Source organism: Mustela nigripes, chromosome 2, assembly GCF_022355385.1.
Source record: "Mustela nigripes isolate SB6536 chromosome 2, MUSNIG.SB6536, whole genome shotgun sequence".
Taxonomy (NCBI): domain Eukaryota; kingdom Metazoa; phylum Chordata; class Mammalia; order Carnivora; family Mustelidae; genus Mustela; species Mustela nigripes.
In genome coordinates this window covers 89,362,205-89,386,752 of record NC_081558.1, presented here as the reverse complement: position 1 = coordinate 89,386,752, position 24,548 = coordinate 89,362,205, and the positions used below count along the sequence as shown (strand labels likewise).

At 39.4% G+C, this 24,548-nt stretch overlaps 1 protein-coding gene across 1 annotated transcript in view; it reads right to left on the bottom strand.

Moving 5' to 3' along the window:
- The window catches only part of DNAJC13 (DnaJ heat shock protein family (Hsp40) member C13), a 107,394-nt gene extending 93,835 nt beyond the window's left edge, over positions 1-13,559 (bottom strand). Inside the window, exon 1 of the mRNA XM_059390929.1 lies at positions 13,223-13,559. The gene's annotated coding sequence lies outside the window, so the exon portion shown is untranslated. The remainder of the gene's footprint in view (positions 1-13,222) is intronic.
- Positions 13,560-24,548: the final 10,989 nt, after the last annotated feature.

Sequence of the window (24,548 nt, the reverse complement as noted above, 5' to 3'; positions counted from 1 at the left end):
TTCAGACCATGAGGATACTCCTGGACACACAAATAACTCACTAGTGGATAATGGCAATACACAAATATCAGAAAAATGCAGAACAGGATAAAATATTCTGTACTGAGTACGTATCATTCAAAGTGAGACTTGGAACAACCTCAAGAGAACCACTGGAAAATGAGTGAAGGCAAGTCTAGGGGGTCCACCAAGCACAGCGTCCTTCAAGTGATGGTTTAATTTTTGAAACACAGACTTGGAAATAGTTCCTATTGCACAGACACCAAACCACATAAACATAACTAATAACTAGCACAAGAAGCTACATTAGTATACACACTAAACTAGTTTTAATATTCAATCTACCATCAGTGTAACTAAAGATGGTGAATTTTTTAGATGTTACTTATGGTTGAAGACAGATTAGTAAAAACTGCCATTTACTGGCTGCGTAACTTGAAGAAAAGCTTCCTAAACTTCTTGGAATCATGGTTCATCTGAGAAAGAGAGAACAGTATTTGTAGCAAAGGGCTTTGGTAAGGAGTAAATGATATAAATAAAGGGGATAGTGTGATGCCTGGCTCGGAATAAGCACTAAAAATATTAATTGCAATCATAATAATGATTATTGTACTTTAAACATACTATTCTAGATACGAAATAGTTGTTTCATATCTCTCTATGATTACCTCTCTCACTCTCAGGCTTACAAGGCCCTGTAATCTCTCTTAAGGCATCTTGGGTAGGAAAGTTAAAATTATTAAATTACTTAATCCTAAGTCTTTTAACTTTTAATTTCAATCTTTGTAGTATTTATTCAATGTATATCACCAAAGAGTATCAGCTAGGATTTCTACCTTCAGAAGTACAGTGTTTTATTGCTTTAGTCAGTATTTGCAGTTTTTACCTGCTCATTCCAAGATAACTATAGCAATATACATTTCTTAAGCTAGGTTGAATATAATGAGGGTGTCATTATTTTATTATCCCTTGTTATTTATTCTTTTTTAAAAAAGATTTTATTTATTCATTTGAGAGAGATACAGAGACAGAGATGGAGAGAGAGAGCACAAGTAGGGGGAGAGGGAAGAGAGAGGGAGAAGCAGACTCCCCACTGGGCTGGGAGCCTGACATGGGGCTTGATCCCAGGACCTGGAGATCATGACCTGAGCCGGCACTTAACCATCTGAGCCACCCAGGCATTCCTTGTTATTTTTTACAATTTTATCTTACCTAAAAAGGTTTTCAAAAAGAAATAAGTAAGGGCATCTAGGTGGCTCAGTCGGTTAAGTCCGACTCTTCATTTCAGCTCAGGTCATGATCTCAGGGTCGTGAGATATAGCCCTACTTCAGGTTTTGCACTGGGTGTGGAGACTGCTTAGGAGCCTCTCTTTCCCTCTCCCTCTGCCCCTCCCCCCACCAAGCCTGTGTACACTCCTGAACACACGCTCACTATCTCTCTCTCAAAAATAAATGAATGAAATGAAAAAATAAAAAGGCATAAATATTATATATTTATATTTATATATTATATATATAAGGTTAAGATACTCATGATAGATGCAATTTTTAAAAATTACCTTAAGTCAGCTGTAATCTCACATTTAAGCTTCTCTTTATTTCAACTTTATTCCCAACTTTATTCCCACAAAATACTATGATTTTTCAAGTCAATGTTACTTACTACATTTTAGATCGCCTACTTAGGTATCTGGAATCTCACTCATTAGAAGAGTACCTCTTTACGTGAAACCAACATATTTTTTAATTTATTTTGGTATCTACAAGTTAACTATGGTTTGAGAAACTTTTGGAAAAAAGAACTTCACTCCCTAAAAATAATCTATGTCCCATTTAATATTTAAGTATTTCTCCATTAATATTTACATATTTCTTTAATAAGCTCCAGAAGTGTTTCTAAAATTGTTGCCCAGAGACAAAACTCTTAAGCAACCAGAATTCCCATTAATAGTGATGGAAATGTGCAAAACTTCTAGTATCAAGCAGCTCAAGCATCAAGCAGGTAAGTGCAATAAGTCATTTATAGGCACATTCTCTAAATAGCAATTATAAATAGCAATGAACTGTCCAACTAACAAAATGTCAAACTTGCTGCAGGAGATCTTGGTAGCAGCTGCCTAGTCAGCACTTGCCACCCTGCCAGTAGTTGAGATGTACCCAAATTAGCAAGAATTTATCTGTTCAAACTAATTATTGCTTAAATTTCATCTCCTTCAGGGCATCTGGGTGGCTCAGTTGGTTAAGCCTCTGCCTTTGGCTCAGGTCATGATCCAGGGGTCCTAGAATGGAGCACTGTCTCAGCAGGGAGGCTGCTTCTCATCCTTCCGACACCGGCCCCACCGTGCACTCACTCTCTCGCAGGCCCTCACTTACTTGCTCACTCTAAGTACATTAAAGAAACTCTAAAAAGAAAAAGAAATTTCATCTCCTTCATTTCTGTGTGTACCACCTCAAATTCTCAAAGATACACCTTTTCTTTAATGAGAAAAACACAAATTTACATATTATTTGTAACTAAACACAATGAAAGTATCTCCAGTTTTTTAAGCTGCCTTTGCTTGTTCTCATTCCATACCTTATTATTATACCACCTACAGAAGGGTTTGTTTTTTTTTTTTTTTCAACTTAGCAGTTTGTTCTTTTGAGAGAACTGTTCTAAGGGTTAAAAAGTCAAATTCAGGCACCTGGGTGGCTCAGTGGATTAAGCCACTGCCTTCAGCTCAGGTCATGATCTCAGGGTCCTGGGATCGAGTCCCGCATCGGGCTCTCTGCTCAGCGGAGAGCCTGCTTCCCTTCCTCTCTCTCTGCCTGCCTCTCTGCCTACTTGTGATCTCTCTCTGTCAAATAAATAAATAAAATCTTTAAAAAAATAAATAAATAAATAAATAAATAAATAAATAAAAAGTCAAATTCAGGGCAACACAGGCAGTTTGGCTAGATTCACCCTGTTCAGTGAATTCCCTTGCTTCATGCTTTCGAATAACATTTAATGTTCTCACATTCTCTAATTTATTACTGGCAGTAAAACTGGCAATCTATTTGAGATCATTTATGAATAAAATGAGACCAATCTTTCAGAAGACACGATTTTGACACAAAACCACAGAATGTGAGAGTCCACTAAGCAGAAGCCTACACCAAACTGATATGAAGCACAAAAAGCAGGTTGAATGGCCTCAACACCATGGGAACCCAGACAGATTACAGCCAAGCTATAAGCAAAAGAATCTGCACACACAGCAAAACTTAAGTGTATGTGCAAGTACTGTGTTTAAGTAAAAACAGAGTCCTCATTTAACCAGAGATGAATGCATGTACTTAGAAAAATACAGATCTTCTTTGACTTACTATGGGGTTACCTCCTGATAAGCCCACTGTAAACTGAAAATGCATTTAATACACTTAAATTACCAATCATCATAGCTTAGCCTAGCCTACCTTAAATGTGCTCAGAACACATTAGCCTACAGTTGGGCAAAATCATCTAATACAATGTCTATTTTATAACAAAGTACTGAATATCTCATGTGATTTACTGAATACTGTACTGAAAATGAAAAACAGAATTGTTGTAAGCATATCAGTTGTTCACCCTTGTGACTTTGTGGCTGACTGGGAGCCGCGTCTCAATGCCATTGTCTGCATCACGAGAATAGGATACCACATAGCGCTAGCCTGAGAGAATATCAAAATTCAAAATACAGTTTCTACTGAATACATACACTTACACCCCATTATAAAGTTGAAAGAGTTTAAGTCAAGTCATCATAAAGTTGGGAACCATCTGTGATACACTAGTGAGTAAAGAAAATGGCTTTGGGCGCCTGGGTGGTTCGGTGGGTTAAGCCGCTGCCTTTGGCTCGGGTCATGATCTCGAGTCGGGCTCTCTGCTCAGCAGAGAGTCGGCTTCCTCCTCTCTCTCTCTCTCTCCGCCTGCCTCTCTGCCTACTTGTGATCTCTCTCTGTCAAATAAATAAATAAAATCTTAAAAAAAAATAACGTTTAAGAAAATGGCTTTAATAAAGGGTATTTGCCTTTAAAGCACACATTTTGCATGACCCACTGAGACGAATTTTTACACAATTACAACAACTTAGAGAGAGCAGATAAGATACTAATTTTTACACCTTGAATCTGTAACATAAAGAATTCTGATTTCAAATAATGAATTAAAAACATGAGCTTGTCCTGAAATGCATTAAAAAATAAAATGGATATATGATAAAGCAAGTAGTAAATGTTATTGTGAAAATCTCAGAGATAAGTGTAAGTAAGTGTAAGTAAGTACTGTAAAGTTCTTCAACTTTGCTGTAGATGAAAAATTTATTTGGGGGGAAGAAAACTGCCTTTACCTTTATTTTCTGACCTAGATCGCCTACAGAAACCCTGTTTTTCTGCTCCATTGTAACACTACACCTGAAAATATGGTATACAGTCACATGATAGGAACAAATTTATTAATTTAATATTTCCTCATACAGCTAAATCCTATTAAAAATGCAGGGGGAGGGAGAACCACTGCTAAGGCAAGGGCTAATCTGGAGTAATAACCAAAGAGAGAATCCCTTAATACTAGCTTTTTAAAGACCTACATTTATTTGTAAATGGATTCAAAATCTGAGTGAACTATATCACTATGCTAGTTGTTTCAAATAAAAGGTTAAAATATAAATAGCTGGGGCAACTGGGTGGTTCAGAGGGTTAAATCTCTGCCTTCAGATCAGGTCATGATTTCAGGGTCCTGGGATGGAGCCCCACATTGGGCTTTCTGCTCAGCAGGGAGCCTGCTTCCCCCTTTCCCTCTGCCTGCCCACTTGTGACCTCTCTCTGTCAAATAAATAAATAAAATCTTAAAAAATATATAGTTAGAGCTCCAATTTTAGATATCCCGTTGAAGCAAGCACAAAATATAAAGTTAATAGAACATTAATTTTTACCCAGATTAAAAAGTTACAACTGTCTTAGATAGAATGTGCTGTGTATGGGGAAAAACTGATATGAACTTTAACCTTCTTTTTTAATTTTTAATTTTCAGCTTCATGTTTTAATACGTAACACAAGTAGAGGCAAAAGTATTTCCTTCTAAATAAGTAACAAATCAGTATGTGTAATGTGTATAATACCTAAGAGGTCTTTTTTTTTTTTTTTTAAGTTTTTTTTAATCATTTGAGAGAGAGAGAAAGAGAGAGAGCACAAGCAGGGGGAGAGGCAGAGGGAGAAGCAGATTCCTGGCTGAGCTGCAAGCCTGACATTCAGCTTGAGCCCAGGACCTGGAGACGATGACCTGAGCCAAAGGCAGACGTCCAACCATCTGAGCCACCCAGACACTCCTTTACAGGGGTCTTCAAACAGTTTAAAAAGGGGCATGGGGTAGCAGGGGGTAGCTGTCATTAAGGGCCTGCCTTCAGCTCAGGGGGGAATCTGCTTCTCTTTCTACCCTTCCCCCTGTACATGCTAACTCATTCTCTCAAATAAATAAAATCTTTGTTAAAAAATAGTTTATAAAATAGATCACAGGGGTGCCTGGGTGGCTCAGTGGGTTAAAGCCTCTGCCTTCGGCTCAGGTCATGATCCCAGGGTCCTGGGATCGAGCCCTGCATTGGGCTCTCTGCTCAGCAGGTAGCCTGCTTCCCCCTCTTTCTCTGCCTGCTTCTCTGCCTACTTGTGATCTCTGTCAAATAAATAAATAAAATCTTTTAAATAAATAAATAAATAAATAAAATAGATCACAAAGCAAAGTTTTAATACATCCTACCTTAGCTTTCTAAAAGCTCTGAAGGACCCACTAACTCAAGATAAATGTGGCTAGAGAAGAAAGCCAGTGATACTATCAAATTTCAGCTGACAATCATATATCCAAATAATTGTCCAGAAGTTGTAATACTGAAACCTTTGCATTGTCTGCCACATCAAAATGAGCTTTTAAATACTTCCACCACCACCAGGTAGGCCAAATAATCTAAGATTCATCTCCCCATTCTTTAAAAATCCATTCCTTTCCAATGAGAAATCAGATACAGATTCATGAAATAAAGGGCAAGAGATTCAAAAGCAATCCCTAAATCTGAAGAAACACTTTTAATAGTATCTTAATTGGCGAAGGGGCAAGCATAAATACCACAGCAGTTAATTTTGTTGGCCATTCCTATTCAATATAAATATTGAAAAAAATACGTCTTTACATTTTTATCACATGTATTTTATTATCTCTGTATTTTATTTTATTATCTCTGTATTTTATTTATATTATCTCTGTATTTTATTATCACATGTATTTTAAATCTGATTTCATCCAAGAGAATAATTCTTACTTCTCACAGCTGTCGTAACACACAAAAGTTTTTTTCCAAGAAATATGCATGACTATGACTTTTCTTTACAGAACTTAAAAATGCTGAAATAGTCACCTAAAAAACCCAAACAAATGTGTTCATTTAAGCAATCCTGTGAAACCGATGCTAATAATCATTTACATAGTTTTAGTTTGTACACATTCCTGAAAATTTTTAGACCTAATTTCTATTTCATCTTTGAAGCTAACCTGGCTCATGAAAGAACAAAATGTACTTGTTCAATAAGCTCTTCTTTAGCTCACGAACAGGTAATTAATAATCTTCCTCTATTACACGAAAGAGACCCTAATGGGTAAGAGATTTTCGATTGCCATGTTTTAACTTGTTGCTGTTTTTTCTATCACTGTAGTGAAGGTATAATGGAGAACTAAATTTCCTAAGCATATTGCAAATTCTACTTAGAGGAAGTTTTACAGTAAGCATCCTAGTAGGCAAACACACTATTAAAAGATAAGGACCGGGCGCCTGGGTGGCTCAGTGGTTAAGCCGCTGCCTTCGGCTCAGGTCATGATCTCAGGGTCCTGGGATGGAGTCCCGCATCGGGCTCTCTGCTCAGCAGGGAGCCTGCTTCCTCCTCTCTCTCTCTCTCTGCCTGCCTCTCTGCCTACTTGTGATTTCTCTCTGTCAAATAAATAAATAAAATCTTTAAAAAAAAAAAAAAGATAAGGACCTTAGGCTACTACAATTTCCCTTTCACCCAACACAAAACAGCAACATGTAGGTCTCTTGACTCTTTCTGAAATATCCCTGTTATTCCAAACTCCGCCATAGTTCTTCAGATTTTAAAGAAAACCCCAATCTACCAGTTAACTAAAAAAAAAAAAAAGAAAAAGAGGAAAATTCCACTTTTAAAATTAAACCCAGCATATCTATGGTTGGGGGGAGGGAATGGCTTTAATCTGCTCTAAGATTTGCTAAACATCCAAAATACATTCTGTATCTTAACTAGAAATTTGAGGGGGAGAGAAACCTCAAAGCACTAGATGACTAAGAATACATGCCTGAAATTCATCTATAAGAATTTAAATTTTACTATAATTAGCATAGAATTTATGAAATATTGGGAAAATCTCCTATATTCATAACTTTATCAATCCCTCCATTATGTTCTGGCAACTACACTTGACAAAATTAAAACAAATTAAGTATTTTATATTGCTTCCGGGTTTTGTTTTTGTTCACCAAAGATCAAATTTTTACTCATCAGCTTCATAAAGGTATTCCTGATGGCCACGCGCTAAATATGTGAACTCTGCTTAGGCAGCGTATGTCTACTTTTTTTTTTTTTTAAAGATTTTTATTTATTTATTTGACAGAGAGAAATCACAAGTAGATGGAGAGGCAGGCAGAGAGAGAGGGAAGCAGGCTCCCTGCTGAGCAGAGAGCCCGATGCGGGACTCGATCCCAGGACCCTGAGATCATGACCCGAGCTGAAGGCTCAACCCACTGAGCCACCCAGGCGCCCAGCGTAGTCTACTTTTAAAGGCAATTTAGAATGCTGCAATAATAAAATCCCATTGAATGTAGATTTTGTTGCTGTTGTTTTAAAGTTTTATTTATTATTTATTTGAGAGAGAGAAGTGTGTGTGTGCATGCGCAGGGGGGAAAGAGAGGCGAAGGGAGAAGGCAGGGAACCTGATGCAGGACTCAATCTCAGGATCCTGAGATCATGACCTGAGCCAAAGGTAGCTACTTAACTCACTGAGCCACCCAGGTGCCCAACTTTGTTGTTTTAGAGATCACTTCCTCATAAGCAGTCCATAAAAGTGCAAGTAAAACTCAAATATGCAAGCTGTTGAATAAAGTTAAGAGCCTGTGAAAAGAACTACTAGCAAATTATGTTTAGCTTTATTGATAAAATAAAGATTTTACTGAACACTTAGTCTAAGTTAGTAAAGAGGATCACAACCACGTTGGTTTAAGTTACTACAAAAATATTCCCAAATCAGTGATTCTCAAAGGAGTTCCTGCAATTAGAAATCACTCCATACTGCAAGAGATGTTACTGATTGGCATGTGCTGACCAAGTAAAAACTGCAAAAGCATAAAGATGTGTTGAAAACTAGTGACTATAATTTTAAAGATGCTATGATTCGAAACACTAGAGTAGGTGTTCCACGGTGGCTCAGTCGGTTACAGGTCTGCCTTCAGCTCCAATCGTGGTCCCTGCGTCCTGGCATCCAGCCCCACATCAGGCTCACTGCCCAGAAAGGAGTTTCCTTCTTCCTCTCCCTCTGCCCCTCCCCTCCCCCTCCTGCTCTCTAACAAAGAAAATCTAAAGGAAAAAAAAGAGAGCAACACTACAGTAGTACCCCCTATCCTCAGGAAATCTGTTCCAAGACCCCCAGTGGATTCCTGAAACCACAAAGTACCAAATCCCATACAGACTCTTACCCTGTATGTACGTACCTGTAATAAAGTTTAATTTATAAATTTGGTATAGTGACATATTAACAGTAAGATGAAACAATTTTAACAATATACTATAACGTTATATGAATGTAGTCTCTCTCAAAATATCTTACTGCACTACACTTAGCCTTCTGATTTGAGATAAAATGCCTATGTGATGAGATTATATGAGTAAATAGCACAGGCACTATGATATAGCATTGGGCGACTACTGACCTTCTAACACTATATTAGAAGGATCATCTGGTTCTGGACTGCTACTAACCTCATGTAACTGAAACTATGAAAAGTGAATAAAGGATGACTACTGTACTATGATTTAGTGAATGGGGCTAGATTCCCCTCAATGTACAAGACAGTCCCACAGGTTGAAATGCCCTCAACTGACTTTCAAATATCCAGTTAGGCATTAACATAGGTAAAAACCTATTTATAACCAATCCCAATTTTAATTCTGTATTAAATATAAATCACAAAGTACATTTCGTAAAGTTTAATAGGCATATAATTTTCTAGGAATGAACCGATCATGTAAATGGAGAGATTATACTTTGAGTTCTCTTGGCTTTTCTTTGACAGTTGTATTTTGTCTTCATTTGTGAAGAAAATATTTTTGCTGTTTTTTGCTTTTGGTACTTTAAAATTGTCACTCAACTGTCTTCTTGTTTGAATGGTTTCTCTGCTTCAACTCTTTGCTCCTCTGTATAGGTTTCTCTTTTCTTTGGTTACCTTCCTCTCTGTCCCTGGTTTACCTCAGTTTAAGTACAATGTGCGCTTTGAGTTTGTGGGTGGTAGTGGGGGACAGTATTTATCTTGCTTGGTGTTCTCTAAGCTTCTGGATCCATGGTTTGATGTCTGACATTACTTTTGGAAAATTTTCTATTATTTCCTCAAACATTTTAGTAGTTCTTCTACTCTGTTCTCTCTTCTGGGATTCTAATCATTTATATATTAAAATGTTTAACACTATCCCTAAGCTCTAGGGTATTTCGTTTTGTTTTAACTTTGTGTGTCAGTTGGGTAATTTCTTCTACCATTAATAAATTTACTGATTCTTTCCTTGGCTATGTCAGTTCTGGTAAGTCCAAAAGCATTTTTCATTTACTGTGTAACAATACCTCTAGCCTTTCTTTTGATTCTTACACTTTCTATCAGCTAAAATTACCCATCTGATCTTGCATATTATCCACTCTTCAATCTTTAACATATTATAGTCATTTTAAATTCCCTCGCAGATAACAGCATCTGTGTTAATCTAAGTGTTCTTCTGATGATTGCTTTCTCTAGAAAAATTTTTTTTTGCCTTTTATGTATGCCTTATAATTTTCAGTTGAAAGCTGGACATGTACAGAACAGTAGAGACTGAGTAAGTAAGTAATTCTGTGACTGGAAACAGGCACGTCTTTATTTTGATAGGTCTTTAGTGCAAAATTTGTGTTAATCTGTTTAGGAGTTGAGCTGGATTTATGATTTGCTGTTGCTATGGTTATTCTCAGTGTACCACAGGCTTCAGAAAATCTACAGAATAGCTGGTGCCTATGGCGGGGGGATGGTTTACTAAAGCAATGTCTATCTGATTCTTTGTGCTATGCCTCTTCGCATGATATTGTTCCTAGTAATATTATGCATTCACTTGTTATTCAAAACTTCGTATAGTAGCAGGGGGCTGGAAAGAGTCTCTGCAGTTCTGATTAAGGTTCAGTCTTAGGGATACTCTATATCCCTGGATCTCAGGGGTGTGATCTTCTTGTTCCTCCAGGCTGCAGTTTTAAACTCAGTGCTCCTCCCAGAGAAGATTCTCTCCCCTTTTCTTTCATTACCAGCTCAATGAAGGCTCACCAACAGGCCAGCAGAGATGCCCTGCCCTTCACAGATAAATGTTATTGTTCTATAAAAGATACAAAGAAAGAATCAGAGTTTTGTGCCCCTTTTGAAAGCTCTGCTGCTTTTCCATTCCTCTAGATCATTACCACAACAGACACTCCCCAGGGTTCTTTCCAATCTTTTCTAAGAACGCCTAGTGAGTTTGTGGAGAAAAAGCTTGGAAGAAGGTGCACTCAGAATTAGCATTCATCAGCTAGTCAGCTATTCTAGCTGAACTCTTCCTACCAATGTCCTGTTCTGTCCCATGAACGTGACGCTCAATTCATGTATACCCTCTCCTTAAAAGACTGGCCAATGGTTGGCTCTGTGACCTCTGTTCAACAGTTCTCAAAAAAAGAATTTAAAGTGAGTCCCATTGTTTTTTGGTACAACAGTGAGAGCAAGCCTTCTTCTTGACCCAGGACCAAAGTCAGAAGGTGGTGATATTATTTAAAATCTCCAGGTAATAGAGCAGGTATTACAAATTGTTTGGAATAAAAAGGGAGTCTTATTGGGTTTAATGAAGTTGGGAAACACAGACTCAAAGGATTTCTTTCAAAACAACTACACTTTAACCACTGCTAAATATAACAGTCAACATTTAGGCCTAAAACTATTAGCAACCAAATCTTTGCTATAGTTTATGTGCACAGCCTTACCTCTATCTTACTAAAAATTAGTATCTCAGAGAAGCAAGGGAAGGGTAAGAGCAATTAAAATCACCTGTGTAAACAGACCTGGTTAAGGAATAGATCCAAATTAGTTAAAACAGATCCTCTTTTTATTTCAATTGTAATTTGCTATCTACTAAGAACCAGATTCCACTATCAACCTTTCTACAAACTTAATAAAGCCAGCATTGTTATAGTTCACCTCAGCAACTACGTTCTATATATTTGTGGATAAAGTTAAATTCTTACCAATAATTCCCGCTTTCCATGATTCCATTACTTTTGAACTGATAATGTTCATATAGTTTAGTCTATTTACTACTGTCACTTTAGAAAAAGAGAACACCCATTGCCTCCCAGTGGAATACAAACAGTGGTATTTTCCATGATATGGACTATAGACTTAAGGTTCCTGACATTCCTATCTCTTAATAACCCTCTGACTATTCTTTTCCTCCCTTAATATGTTCTACTTCCTGTTTTCAAACTGGGAATACAGTGTAACATTTTCTAAACACGACTTGTGATATTAATAACAATAGCCAAGTTTGAGATATAACTACTTAAACAGTTTCATATTATATTTAAAATGTTAACAAGGTTTTAGGTTATATGCTAAATTCAGTCAAAAAAAATTAGCACTTTCCAGAAACCAAAGAAATGTGAATCAAGTTTTTTTTTTTTTTTTTTTTTTTGGATACCGAATTTCTGGCGAGTTTTTGAAATCTCCCTTTTTAAATTTTTTAGGGCAAATCCTATTTCATATTCACATAGACTCAGAATATTGATAATCACTACAAAACCTGACCACTGTAATTTCCTCGAACTCTGCAGAGGGTACTTTCAAACCTAGAAATCGATCAGATCCAGAAAGTAAAAAAGAAAATATAGCAAGAAAGGCAATCACAGGGGCAAATCCTGAAGAAATATTCTGAAATTTTTTTCGAAAGACATCATACTCCACGAGGCTCAAAATAACCCTACAGTGTAAAGTCCTTCATAGAAGAGGTAAAAGCATAAGGCACAGGCCCTCCTGTTTACAAGAAATCACAGAGGGTAAAAGGGAAAAGAAGGGAAGAGAGAAATCATCATTTTGGGAGATTACAGCTTCATTAGGGAGAGATTTTTTAACCCGCCCCACATAACTGATAAAGGAAACAATCCGAAGACATCAACTGATAAAGAAAACAATCTCAGGACACCCTACAATAAGAGTTCAAGGGAAGGCACTCTTCTTAAGTCTAGTAAGTCAAATCTGCGTTTAACCGCCACTTCACTGAGCGTCTGATACCTCACCCATTCCAAAGACCACATGCAGAGGCAAAACCACAGCAGTGAAGGAAAGGCCACTGAAAAGAAGCTCCCCTGCAGGAAAGGAAAAACTTGATTTTGAAAAAGGGAGAGGCTGAAAAAACGACGCGGGTGCTCCCCATCTCCAAACGAAACGAAACAAAGCTAAGCAAAGAGAGTCAAAGTCTACACCGGACGTGGGGGGGAAGAAGGGTCGCGGACCCCAGGAAACAAGAGTTGCCGGCAACCAGTAGAAAGTGTGTTCAGGCCAGGAAGCTAGAAGGGAACCCTGAGGGCGGAGCCCAGAGAGGAATAAGGGGTGTGTGGGGCTAAGGATGTACAGTGGGGATCTAGGGACCATGGTGGGTATAAAACGAAAAAACAATCCAAAAAAAAGGGGTGGGGCTGAACAAGGCAGTGCCCAGGGAAAATGTCACTTGGTGCCAGGGGGGATCCGACGTGAGGAATAGACCAGCAGGCTTGGGGGAGGGTAATCTGCTCTCCTTAGCAGCTGGGGGCTTCGGCGGCCAAAATACCACCCCTCTTTTTTCCTTGTCCTTAGCCTCCCAAGTCCCCGTGACGTGGGGAAGGGGTAAAGCAGAGCCCCAGAGGCCGGTGCTCGGAGTGGTTTACCTTCGCGGGAGGCTGGAGGCTCCAGCCCGAGCTCCTCCCGCCGCCGGCTCTGCGTCCGGAGTGAGATGAGGCGCCCTCCGGCCTCTTCCCCCTCACCACTTCCCCTTTCCACTGTCGGGGCCCTGTAGCTCCGCTGCCGCGGGTTCCTGGTGCCGCGGCGGCCCGGGCTCCCCGCCCCCTCCGCCTCCTCCCTCTGCCTCTCAGAGGCTCACTCTGGAGGCCGCCATCTTCACTCAGGCTTTCAGCAACCGCGCTCCAATACGCCTGCGTCGCCACCGCCCAGGCTGTCACGAGACCAGGTCAGCTGATTTCAACTCTTCCGCCTTTTGTCCCGCCCTTCTACCCCCGCCCTTCCCCGCACACATTTCTCGGCGTTCCCGGTCCCATTTGCCCGCTTTCCGAGAAATTCCGCGTTCTGTCGGCCCGCCCGCCCCCAGAATTTACACATGCGCAGAGTGACGGGGCCGGCTGTGGGTTCCGGAGTCCACGCAGTGCTGAGGAAGGCCCGCCCCGCAGCGCGCGCGCTCACGGGTGGAGTCACGCCCCTCCGGCGTGTTCTCCTAAAGTCACGCCCCTCGGCGTGTGGCTCCGAGTCCTGCGGGAGGCTGTGCTGTTTGCGGGTTCTTTGCACTGCTAATCCCCTGGAGTTCTGTTTTATCTTTTTTTAATTTTTATTTTCTTTAAATACAGATATTTTTATTTATTTATTTGACAGAGAGAAATCACAAGTAGACGGAGAGGCAGGCAGAGAGAGAGAGGGGGAAGCAGGCTCCCTGCTGATCAGAGAGCCCGATGCGGGACTCGATGCCAGGACCCTGAGATCATGACCCCAGCCGAAGGCAGCAGCTTAACCCACTGAGCCACCCAGGCGCCCCTGGAGTTCTGTTTTAAAGCCTTTCCCCCGCTTCGGCCCGACTTCAGATGCCTTGGAATATCCGCGAGGCAATCCGAAGGCTCAGCCTGCTACCCTGTTTGGCTGGATTGCGAGCCAGCAGGCTCACCACTGCTGAGACCTAGAACGACAGTTGAGGGTTTAAATTTTGGTTGGTCTGGGAGGTCGCCAAGACTAAAGCTTGGGAGATGCCTACGGCTTGTTGTCAATGGGAATGCCAGGAAGATAATACTGGTAGTTCCATTTATTGTCTGCTGATCGATCGCATCCCAAGGGTTTCATTTGCATTAGTTAAACCTCAGCTCTAAAGTAGGAATTATTCTCATTTTGCAGGTAAATTAAGGCACCTCCCCACAGTAATGGACTTGGTGTTTGATCCCTAACAGTCCGACTGCATAGTCTGTACCCTCAATACCATCTCCCTGAACGCACATGGGAAGCAGCCGGAAGTGGGGCGTCAGGTTAGAGAAAAGAGGGGACATTGTGTGTTAGCTGTGAGCAAGTTTGTGGAAGTTCTTTCAATCATCTCTCCCAGACCTGAATTCTAAAGACCACAGTTCAAAAATGAAAGATTCTGCTGCAAAGCTCAAAAAACGGATGGCGGTGACTTGCATGGATACATTATTTTATGAGGGTTAAAGGTGTCTGATAAGGGGCTTAATATTCTGCAAAGCAATGGTGAAACTGAACTCTCAGAGTCCCTTTCAGGGGTTGGCTTGTTTTTAAAGATGGTGACTGCAGAATGAAAAATACAGACAGTGGTTTTTACAGACTTTGCTTCTTGACTCTATTGACCCTTTGCCCTACCTTGGGGCAGAAAACGACTGCATTTAGCCTGATAGTAGTCTTTCCTGTACTGACTGCCCAGTAAGATAAGGTACATCTAAGGGGTGGTGCCAGGAATAGCTGGGTGTGGACAGCACCTTAAACAGAGTAGAAGGGGAGAAGAAGAAAAAAACAGGAGGGCTGAGTTAAGAGGTCTTCTTGTCTTATGCCATGGAAAAAGAAACTTAACGTGGCATTTTGTAGGTTCCAGAGCCTTCCGATAATTCCAGAAGTCTGTATGGAGTTTATTATTTTTATTTTATAGAGGAAGCAAACCCAGAGTGTCCAAGAGACATGTCCAAGACTTGCCCAAGGTGACATGTTCTAAAGGATAACAGATTTAGGGGCGCCTGGGTGGCTCAGTGGGTTAAGGATAACAGATTTAGTCACAGGACTTGTAACATCAGGGCCAGTGAAGTAGTAAAACCTCCGCACTGCCTTTCTGTTCACTATTTGGGACAGATAAAATAGGTTCTCAGAGTTGGAAGAAGACTTAGGTATTATGAAATGCCCCCATCCTGGGTAGTGCAAAATTTCCTGCCTCCCAAAGTCATTTATCTTCATTTTTAGAAACTATGTTCTTTGGATTGAACCCGTTTGACCTCACTTTCATGAACATTTTGGTTGTTTTGTTTTTCCTCTATATGTGTGTGTCTCTGTCTCTTCTGCTTATCACTCTGACTACCCCAGCCACAGCTCCCTATCTTCCGAAGCCATATCCCTCTTGCTTTCAGCTGTTGCTTACAGGATGTGGTTTCAAGTCTTTTTCACAATTGCCTTGGTTGATCCTAATTTGATTTGTACAAATTTGTCGGTGTCATTCTTAAGACACTAGAACTAAACGCAGGAGTCAGGAAGGATAGGAGGACTTGTCCCTTCTTTCCTTATTCTTCCCCACCCCCAACACATATACGCACTCTTTTTTAAAAAGAGTGACAAATACTAGGCAGGCCCTCAGACTTCTCTTTCTGGATTTGTCTTTTAACTCAAAATTTAAATTTGCATCAGCTTTCCTGACACTTTCATAGTGCACACAAATCAAATTTAGTTAGGAAAGTAGAACACAGAGAAGATGCCCTTCTAAATTGTGTGACATATACTGACAGTCTTTCACAGAGTTTTAGATATCAATAGCTTTCATCAGTGGTGTAAGTTAGTTTACAAGTCAGGAGAGGTTTCAGAGTTTAGGGAACCCACAATATGGTCAACCACCTGTTTCTCAAACTCCCTATTACTGTCAAATTGCTCTTCCTAATTAAATCAATGTCCAGATCCAAAATAAATCCCTATGAACTCTATGTAATTCAGCAAGATTGGAACACTTTCCAGTGCAGTAGCCACTAACCCCGTGTAGCACCTGAATACTTGAAATAAAGCTAAGATATATATCAGATTTAGTATGAAGAATGGCAAAATATTGCATTAATAACATAAATTGACAACATACTGAAATAATATTTTGGATATATATTTGGTCAAATAAAATACAGTATAAAAGGGGCGCTTGTGTGGCACAGTTGGTTAAGCATCCCACTCTTGGCTTTGTCTCAGGTCATGATCTCAGTGTTGTGAGATGGAGCCTAGCATTGGACTCTGAGCTCGATGAGGAGTCTGCTGGAGTTTTGCTCTCTCTCTTTCTGCCCTTCCTGTTCTCTCTATTCCCCACTCTCAAATAAGTAAATCTTTAAAAAAAAAAATACATTATTAAATTTAACTTCACTTGTTTCTTTTTTTTAATGTAGCTACTAGAAAATGTAAAATGTTATAGGTGGCTCCTATTATATTTCTCTTGGACAGTGCTGGTTTAGACCATCTTGTGCAAACACAGAGTTAGAAAATACTTTTCAGTTGAGTTGGCAAGCTTAAGACTCCTGCAGGATCATCTCCTACCAGACTTAATTTTAATTTTTTATGTGGGTGGTGTTTTCAGTTTTTCTCAAGGTTTATCTCCCCACATACAGTTTTTTTGTGTTCCTCTCTACTATTGTAATAGTTATATAGAGTTGAAATCTTTGCCAACATGTGACAAATGATGTTGACACAAGGATTCCTTGATGCGTATACATATGTTTGTGCACATACATAGTTCCCACAACTGGAAGAAAAAATCTTAGCTTGGTTTCCCCTACTCACTTAATCCTACCCCAAGATCTCTAATTTTATTATGAATGATGTGGAAAACAAAGCAGAAGGAAATGTAGATAAAATTAAAGGTCCTTATAAATGTTCTTCCAGGAAGCTGCCAACCCTCTTAATGTTAATGTTTTGCTAGAGGGAAAGATGACCTTGGTTTTGCAAGGCCTCTGGTATCCCTTGAGTCTTCTTTAGCACATAAAAAATCCTTTTGAAACTTCCCTCATCTTTACTTCCCTAAGCCCCAAAGTATATAATTGAAAGGTCCCCTAATAATGGGTCCGTGATTAAAGGAGCAAGACTGATACAAAGCGAAGGTCAAGCAAAGCTTTATCAAACCGACAGTTCGGGGTGCACCTCTTACAGAGAGGGAGATCTCTTTCTGCCTTACAGACTAGCTTTTAAGGGCAAAGGCCATGTGGTTGAACCTGGCCACGCACAGGTGGCCAATGAGATTGTAACACACAGAGAAAGCTGCACAGTCATGCTAGGTCACACATAAGTGACCAATTGAATTACAACTTCCCCTAATAGATATTTGAACTAGCCTATCACCTTAGTCAGAATTGGCGCCCAAAAGTCCTAGCTACCAAGGCAGGACCCACACTCCTTGGTAGCTAGGGAGACAGTATGCGCCCCCACTGATTGGATACCTCCACCTGGCCTGACCCACCCTTGTATTTGGGCTTTGTTACCTGGGACTGGTCAGTCCCCTGGGTGGGAGGGCAGGGTCAGTTTAAGTTTTCCTGCATAAACAACAAAATGACTGTTTAATCCAAGATGGAATCGCTCTGGCTAAATAGGCCCTTACAATAATCAATTGCTCCTCCCAATCCCAGGGCAGCATCTCTTTCTGCCCATGAGTCCTGTGCCCTTGCTTTAATAAAACTACCTTTTTGCACCAAAGAAGCCTCAAGAATTCTTTCTTGGCCGTCAGCTCTGGACCTCACCAGGATTCTAAAACGGCACTAATTAATATGAATGAAAGTGTCTTTTTAAAAAGTGTAATTAAGTTATATAAAGGATTTTGCACTTATATTAACAAAAAGATACTTTCATTTAATTACAGAAGATTGTCTAGTTCTGACCGTATTTTCAAGGTTGGATCAAGAGGGAAAATGAAATACCTGGTTTGTCGTTTCACACTTTGAAACCATTAATGAAAAATTAATTGATTAAGGAAAAGTCCTTTCTGTGTTCTTTTGTTAAACTTAACCCCAGGGGCACCTGGGAGGATCCCTTGTTAAACATCTGCCTTTGGCTCAGGTCATGATCCTGGGGTCCTGGAATACAGCCAGCATTGGGCTCCCTGCTCAGCAAGAAGCCTGCTTCTTCCTCTCCCACTCCCCCTCCTTGTGTTCTCTCTCTCCCTGTGTCTCCCTCTGTCAAATAAATAAATAAAATCTTAAAAATAAATACATAAATAAACTTAACCGCAAAGACTTTTTTCTCTCCTTTTTTTCAATACACACATTGCTGAAGTTTTCCCAATTCAAATGTTCTTCCTGGTTAATGCAAACACTTCCAGTATTACCAGATTTGAGAAAAATCTAGAGGCTTCTATATGTTTTCCCATAAATTTTGAAGTGAACAAGATTTTCAATCTGCTATGAAATTATTATAGTCAGACATTTTTAGTCATCAGCTCTTTAAGGAAATATAAGGTGGTAAAATATCACAGGCAAGTCCCTGATTCTCTTTGAGCCTCAGTTCCCTCATCCGAAAACTAGGGTTTTGATATCTTGAGAGATCATTGTCAGAGTCAAAATTACCTATGTGGAGCACCTGCTTACTGATTACCCATTACTTGCTGATTTCCCCACTATAGTTAATCTCAGGGTCTCCAATTGGTTTATATAATCCTTGTGTTTGACCAAGACAAGGTAAAAAGACATTTAAGCTGCCTATTATTCTACAAAACAGGGGAAGTTCAAATTCTGGACAATTGTGTCTGAATATTCTTATCATGAAAAATCATAAAATAGTTCATGCCAAAAAGGTGTCATTATTTTTTTATTTCTTACAAGGGAATAGAGTCGCCTTGCTAACGTCATACATGAATATTAATGATATGAAAAGAGCTAGATGCATGCAGTGTTGTGCAATAGAATATTTGAATAATGAGCCAAATTTTGATCATTTTAGAATGCCAATGGCCCATTTGCACAGAAATCAAGGTGAGAAAACATCCTCTAAAGTTAATCAGGTACAATAGAACCTTCTCCTTCCCATTGATTTCATCAAAATTCATCTCAACTACAAGGAAAAGACGTCTATCTGTTGATACTGGATAATGACTTGTTCATATTATGTTCATCTAAGAACATAAAACTTAATTACACAATTAAATTCTTGCTGACTTTGTGCATATGAAGATGATATGACTGTCATTTCTGTGTGAAACCTAATTTTGCCAAGAAAAATATGACCTTTTTTTTCCTTCTGAGCAGCAGTAAATGAGGTGGCAACCACTTACTTAGCATAAAGGAAAATACAACTAATATAGGAAGTAATGTTTCAAGCTCAGCTACTGGTTCTCAAATCTGCACTGGAGATTTGGAAAAAGAAAGAAAGAAAGTAAATCAATGTAAAACAAAATAAAAGGTAACTTCTAATTTAAAAATATTTGAAAAAAAATCTTACTAATATAAAAGTAACTCACATCTTCTAGTCATCGCAGCTACCCAGTTTCAAAAGATGGCACAGTTAAATTCGATCTATTACAGATCTGCCTGTCAAACAAACCTTTGACAGTAGAAAGCAGCATACTATACTAGAAAGGAACTATGGTATAGTTACAAGTAAGGCCCCATGTTTCCCCCATTTATAATTATCTTTGGCCACTGCAATTACTTACTTGGGGAGATATATTTTTTCTCTTATCTTTTCTTCATTTTGGAAATGTTCAAATCCCAATTCTGCCATCTATTAGCTACTTAACTTTAACCTCAATTTCCTTATCAGTGAAAGGAAGGCAAAATATATTATCAACTCCAGTTGTTTTGAGTATTGAGACTCAAGACACACTGTCTAATAACAATAGATCAATATCATTTAATATTATAAATGTTCATAATAGAAGAATAAAAATCATAAACTTAAACATGAGATAAGGGAGGAGAGGGAGAGAGTCTAAATGTGTCACATCCTTATCTTTCATAATACAGACTAAATTAATACTAAGTTTTAGTTTTAATTTTTTTTTAAGATTTTATTTATTTATCTGAGAGAGAGAGGGAGAGCACATACACAAGCAGGGGGAGGGGCAGAGGGAAAGGGAGAAGCAGGCTCCATGGGGCTCGATCCCAGGACCCTGAGATCATGACCTGAGCCAAAGGCAGACCATCAACTGACTGAGCCACCTAGGCACCCCATACTGTCTGAATTTTAAAGACCAAGAAAGAAGTGCAGAAGAAAACTAACTTTTATGGACCACTTAGTAAGCACCATTCTTGTTCCAAAAGTGTTAACTTCCTCTCTTCCTTATATACCTTTTGTTCTCTTTCTCTGTAATTTTAGAAGCAAATAATGGAACATTTGGGGCAGTGCTGGATTACACAGTCAGCAGTTTAAGAAAGTTCTTAGGACACCAGCAAAGCAAAGACTCCCAAGATAAAAGAAACTTAAAAAGCATTTGCTAGTTAATGTTTTATAGAGAGCACCAAAATAATAATCATGGGAAAAATCACAATTTTGTTGAGTTCCCTTCACTTATTTCATGGGTATAGAATTGAGGACTTTTTTTTTTTTTAAAGATTTTATTCATTTATCAGAGAGAGGGGGGGAGAGAGCGAGCACAGGCAGACAGAATGGCAGGCAGAGGCAGAGGGAGAAGCAGGCTCCCTGCCGAGCAAGGAGCCCGATGTGGGACTCGTCCCAGGACTCTGGGATCACGACCCGAGCCGAAGGCAGCCGCTCAACCAACTGAGCCACCCAGGTGTCCCTAGAATTGAGGACTTTTAATGATCTAAACCCAGCTCTGAGATGGAGAGGTATTTATTTATGTATTTATTTGCTTGTTTATTTATTTATTCAAAAAAATCTGTGAATACATATTCACAGAATAGGATGCTTTATATTACTATGTTGAAAATGGAAGTTGGAGATAGGCATGAGAGATCAAAGAAGAGTTTTTTTTTTAAGATTTTATTTATTTATTTGACATACAGGGATCACAAGTAGACAGAGAGGCAGGCAAAGAGAGAGAGGAGGAAACAGGCTCCCCGCTGAGCAGAGAGCCTGATTCGAGGCTCAATCCCAGGACCCTGAGATCATGACCTGAGCTGAAGGCAGAGGCTTTAACCCACTGAGCCACGCAACTCCCCCAAAGAAGAGTTTTAAGGGAGCAGCATTACTGTGCCCTGAGAGTTGACCCTGTGCCCTGATCTGTTTTAACATGTTGTTACCTGTTTTGTATTGATGAGAAACTCACCAACATTCAGAGGGCTAATGGGATAGCCCAAAGCTCCCCCTTAAGGAAGTGCCAGAGTTAGAATTTAAATTCACATCCACCTGGTGCCAAAGCCTAAGGTCATGTCCTGAGCCGAAGGCAGAGGTTTTAACCCACTGAGCCACCCAGGTGCCCCCTGTTTTTATTTATAGATGAAATGGCACACTTTGAACAATAGACAGTTTAGATCATCTGGTCCTTCCTCAGTACTCTTTAGGAACCTGAAGATTTTCTGCCATGACAAGAACACAAACTGTGTTTTGATTATTAGTACCAACAGTAGGTGGAGAAAAGGATGCCTAACAGAGACACAGATGGTTTTAGGAGAATGACCAAATGAGAATTTCCACCAGGGAGGAAAATGAATATAGTAATAGCTAGTTAGAAGTTTAGGGGTTAAGTTTTTCACGAGGGTCATTAACATTTCTAAACCAAGGAATTTCCAACAGACAGTCTTATCTGTAGGTTGTATCATTTATGGTCTGATAACAGAATCTTTCAAAAATCATATTAATAGCTTAGATTAAGGAACTTTTTAAAAGTTCACCAAATCATGGGACACCTAGGTGGTTCAGTCCATTGAGCCTTTGGCTCCGGTCATGATCTCGGGCCTCTGGGATGCGTTCTGTGTTGGGCTCCTTACATGGCAAGAAGCCTGCTTCCCTCTCTGCCTGCTATTTCCCCTGCTTCTGAGCTCTCTCTCTCTCTGACAAATAAATAAGTAAAATCTTTTAAAAAATAATAATAGATAAATAAAAGTTCACCAAATCACTAAGCATAACGTCCTTCTTATTCTGTTTTTCTATATAGCCTAAGAAGACAGATTTTCTCTAACATGGATTTCTTTAACTTATGTGTCTGTGTTTGTATATTGTTTCCTTGAGAAGCTATGTAACTATTAGAGAACTATGTTTGCCATCGATACCTCTACATTTATATATGTTAAAGAATTTAAGATTATTTACAAATATGAAGATAAAATGGTTTTTATGTCTAAATTTAAATCTTTGTCAACAACTGAATTGGTTCCAAAACATGAATAAGACCAGGTTTTGCAAAAACATCCCCAATGAATAATACAGTGAGAAATTCAAGTAGATGGTGGCACCATGGTGCCCCAAGTCTGAAACAAGCAAAATGTGCTAAACCATTATTTAGCACCTTCCTCTTCCAAAAGGTGCTTAATTTGTTATTAGGGATGTCTATACTATCTCAAAAGGCTAAGGAAAAGATACTCCAGTTAATCCACAACTTTAGTTAAGTTTGGACCAGTTTTTTTTTTTTTTTTTTAATTTATTTGACAGGCAGAGATCACAAGTAGGCAGAGAGGCAGGCAGTGAGAGAGGAAGGAAAGCAGACTCCCTGCTGAGCAGAGAGCCCAATGCGGGACTCAATCCCAGGACCCTGGGATCATGACCTGAGCTGAAAGCAGAGGCTTTAACCCACTGAGCCACCCAGGCGCCCCTGGACCAGTTTTCAAAGTAATATCATATCATATGTCAACCTATCTCATGTCTATCACTTATTGAATAGTTACTCTTTGTGCTACAAACTACAAGCTTCAATGCATCAACTGATTTAATTTTTTTCTTTTTTTTTAGATTTTATTTATTTATTTGACAGAGAGAGACACAATAAGAGAGGGAATACAAGCGGGGGGAGGTGGGAGAGGGAGAACCAGCCTTCCCACAAAGCAGGGAGCCTGATGCGGGCTCAAACCCAAGACCCTGAGATCATGACCTGAGCCAAAGGGAGGTGCCCAGCATCTGAGCCACCCAGGTGTCCCTGATTTAATTATCATTGCAGGTGGTTCAGTCAGTTAAGCATCTGCCTTCAGCTCAGGTAATGATCCCAGAGTCCTGGGGTCGAGCCCCGCATGGGCTCTCTGCTCGGCAGGGAGCCTGCTTCTCCCTCTTTCTCTGCCTGCCTCTCTGTCTACTGTGATCTCTGTCTGAGAAATAAATAAATAAAATCTTAAAAAAAAATAAATCACAGAAAATATAACTTATCCTCACAGCAACTGATCCCTCAGTTCCAGCCCACTTAGGTTAAATTGGGAGTAACAGAAATGGGGGCGTTTGTTGAGCATCTGCCCTTGGTTCAAAGTCATAATCCCAAATTTCTGGGATTGAGCCCAAAGGAGGATTCTCTCCTCAGCGGAGAGCCTACTTCTCCCTCTTCTCCCTCTGCCGCTCCCCCTGCTTGTGCTCTCTCTGTCAAATAAGTAAAATCTTTAAAAAAAAAAAAAAAGGAGTAGCAGAGGTGGAAAACAAATAGTCTATTTCTAGTGATATCCAATAAATGGCAAGGGGGAAGTGAAACTGCAAAATAATCCAAAATCAACTGAAATTAAACTGCATAGGGTGAAAGCTGATGGATTAAGGAGGACATTTTCATGTTTTTATTTAAAAAAAAAAAAAGTAAAATGGCTATATCTTAGGATTTGAGTTCATTTATTACATTATCAGTTGACTTGCACCAGAGTCCACGTCTGTATAGTATCAGGTATATTAAGAAATGAGGTCCTGGAAACTGTTGGTTCTTTACTTCGTTTCCCTTAGTTGTACTCCTTAACTCATTCACTTGTTCTTCCAGCAGAAGGTGTCTTGGGAAAAGGAGGAGGACTAGTTCAACATTGGGAACCATCTCCCAATATTTTAAGAAGTGAGACGAATTCAGAAATGAAGAGTACATTATACTCCTTGCATTTAAATCCCCATTATGTTTATCAACAGCATAATTTGGTAACACTACTAACCATCTAATCATTGCCAAGCCACTTTTGGTGTTTTGAAGCACCATGACATGGAAATTGACTTTTGGTTTCTAGAGGCCAGTCTTAGAACTTTTTAGAGTGTGTTACTTTCAGAATAATTGCTAGAATCTTAGTTCATAGGACAAAAACCATAAAAGATTTCTTGCATTGACTCTGCACTTTCACAATAAATGTTGAATTTCTTGAAAAAAAATGCAGAATTATTAAAAAAAAAAAAAAGAAAGAAAGAAAAAGAAGTAGGCAGATGAAT